Source organism: Diachasma alloeum, unplaced genomic scaffold, assembly GCF_001412515.2.
Source record: "Diachasma alloeum isolate Michigan unplaced genomic scaffold, Dall2.0 Dall_scaffold_00195, whole genome shotgun sequence".
Taxonomy (NCBI): Eukaryota; Metazoa; Arthropoda; class Insecta; order Hymenoptera; family Braconidae; genus Diachasma; species Diachasma alloeum.
This window is the reverse complement of record NW_021680360.1, coordinates 2,043,364-2,046,077: the sequence shown is the minus strand read 5'-3', so window position 1 is coordinate 2,046,077 and position 2,714 is coordinate 2,043,364. Positions and strand designations below refer to the sequence as shown.

The window sequence follows — 2,714 nt, the reverse complement described above, 5'->3', positions numbered from 1 at the left end:
CTCCCCTCCGAAAACCTGAAAAACTGATATACAGCATGCGAGTAATCAGTGTGAGACAACTGGGCCCGCGATAAGCTGTGTACCTTTCGGCTGAAGACACCTCTCCCCAAACGAGCGATTGTCGTCTGGGGCCTTTGGTTATTAGTCTTATCAGTCGATAGGCGATCGAGCTGAGAAAAACGAAAAAAAAGTGGAGTAGCATATCCGGTTCGATAGGCACTCACATAACAGTCCATTAGACTTGTCAACAATGTTCTATCTTGTACAGTTTGGACAATCTGTCTTTCACCATCAGGGACTGTGTCACATAAGCGCTCTAATACATCATGAAAATGAGATAATGGTGGGTAATAGGTGTCAAGAGCTAATGAAACAATGAAAAGGGTTCCAGGAATCTTTAAATAAAACTGGTAGCAGGTCTCTGAAACAGTCCCTAGCTAACTTGAAAATTCGGTAACAGTAAAGTTGTTCAAATATACTTTGAAAATTAAATGTCAAGAGTTCACTGCGCATGTTGAAAAACCATTTTATTCAAAAGGTATACCTAACATGTTAATTGTTAATGAGCACCTACAGAAAGAGATGTGTGACTCATAGAGGTTTGAAATTAAATACGTGAAACCTAGCTTGCAGATAATGGCTAAAAACACGTCTAATGGCACGTTAAGTCCCTCGAAAATCAGATACCCAATTTGTTCTGACATTTGACAATATTTTTCCCCATTTTTAATTCGTAAAGTGATACAATGGGACTCTAAATACTTCAATCCATTCAAAGTCACATTCCGATAGTGTCACGTAAGCGCATCTCATACATCATGAAAATGCGATAATAATATGGGTAATAGGTCTCAAGAGCTAATTGAACAATGAAAAGGGTTCGAGGAATCGTTAAACACAATTGGTAGCAGATATCTGAAACAGTCTCCAGCTGATTTGAAAATTCAATAGCACTAAAGTTGCTTATACTTTAAAAATTAAACGTTTCGATTTTGTTTTCTTCATTTTCTCAATGAATATATTAGAGTCATGGGATTCAAAAGTAGCTATATCCACGTCGTGAATCCTGGGTTACGCTAGGAGCTGGTGAGGTTAGATTAAGACTTCACTGCACATACTGAAAAACAAATTAATTTCAAAAGGTATACCTCAATTATTAATTAACGAATTAATTTGGCCTTTAGAGGGACGGCAGTGGTGGATTAAAAAAATCGCTGTACATCTATCTCAGCACCTCTATAAACAGATAAGTGACTCATAAAGGTTTGAAATTAAAAATATGAAACCTACACTGATAGAATGATTCATTTATTCCAAATGAGATTCTTTAGCTACTAATGAATGGTAGAGTTGAATATGACCAAACAAATATTCGTTGATAGTTAACGAATGGTTCACTTGAACGGTGGGAGTCGAGTCAAACAAGACTTCTCAAGTATGCATTCGTTAACTATTAACGAATGAACATTTGATGAGACCAAATAAACCGTATCCTTCAACCAAATCCATTTGTTAACAATAACTAATCCTGTCTATCAGTGTAGTTTGCCGAGAATGGCTAAAAGCACGTCTAATGACACATTGGCACACAATGGGACCCTAAACACTTCAATCCATTCAAAATCACACTTCGATAGTCCTACCTTGCATGGCTCGGACAATGGGTTTCTCACCATCAAGGACTGTGTCACGTAAGCACACCTTATACATAATGAAATGCGATAATAGTGGGTAATAGGTGTCAAGAATTAATAAAATAATGAAAAGGGCCCGAGGAATCATCAAACACAACTGGTAACAGGTGTCTAAAACAGTCCAGTTGTATCAAAAATTCTAATGATGATGTGTTCAAAATTTGGACAGATGTGGAAGCATGTTTGCTTTTTTAAATACCCCCGCATCATCCAGTCGAATTTGTCTTTGTTTTATTACTAAAGACAAGTGTCAAAAATAGAGAATAATGACTCAGCAAATACGGATCTATAGCAATGAAAATTGGGTTGAAGCAACAGTTATATGAAATAGCAAACAATCTTATGCAATGGTACAAGGTTTATCCGCTAATTGTAGTGAATTCGTGTCATAAAAAGAATCGATAATCGATCCCACGAGTTGATATCAGATCGGTTATTGTTATTGCCCCTCGGCATCGAGTGTGGGTGATGCCAATTACGACGGCATTAAAACGCGAAACGATTTATAACTCTTGAGATCGATATCAGTGGTAACGCGTTTTGTTATCATTTGAGGATGACGATTTCTGCGGTTGTAAGGAATTCTCGGTAAAAAGTATCGAACTTTCTCAATTATGACGCGACATTTCATAGAAGGTCAGAGCAAATGGAGTGTATCCGGTGCGTGAAAATGGTCATATCTCATTCACCACTAGATAATTGACCTCAAGCAAATGTTAGAGGTCGCATTTTCTCAAAAGTTTCTTTCCAATTTTGAAGTCATAATTTCTCATTCGGCAAGCACTACTTTCCCTACATCATCACCAATTCGGCATGTGCATCCCTTTTTAAGAAAATGATCGCCAGTCCTTTCTATTTGCTACTAAAACCTTTGATTCCTAAAGACTGATCATCAATTTGCCCCAGAATTTTCCATCTCCATCAACACTTGTCACGCGCACCTATCAAATGACTTACTATCCCCAACAAATCTTTCTGAAAAAAATCAGCGCCGTCCTTTCCATTTGCCCCCCCCCCCCC

At 37.8% G+C, this 2,714-nt stretch overlaps 1 protein-coding gene across 1 annotated transcript in view; it reads right to left on the bottom strand.

The window, feature by feature from the left end:
* LOC107048596 (muscle segmentation homeobox) overlaps window positions 1-2,714 on the bottom strand; it is a 17,623-nt gene that overhangs the window by 13,110 nt on the left and 1,799 nt on the right. The gene's annotated exons all lie outside the window — the stretch shown is intronic.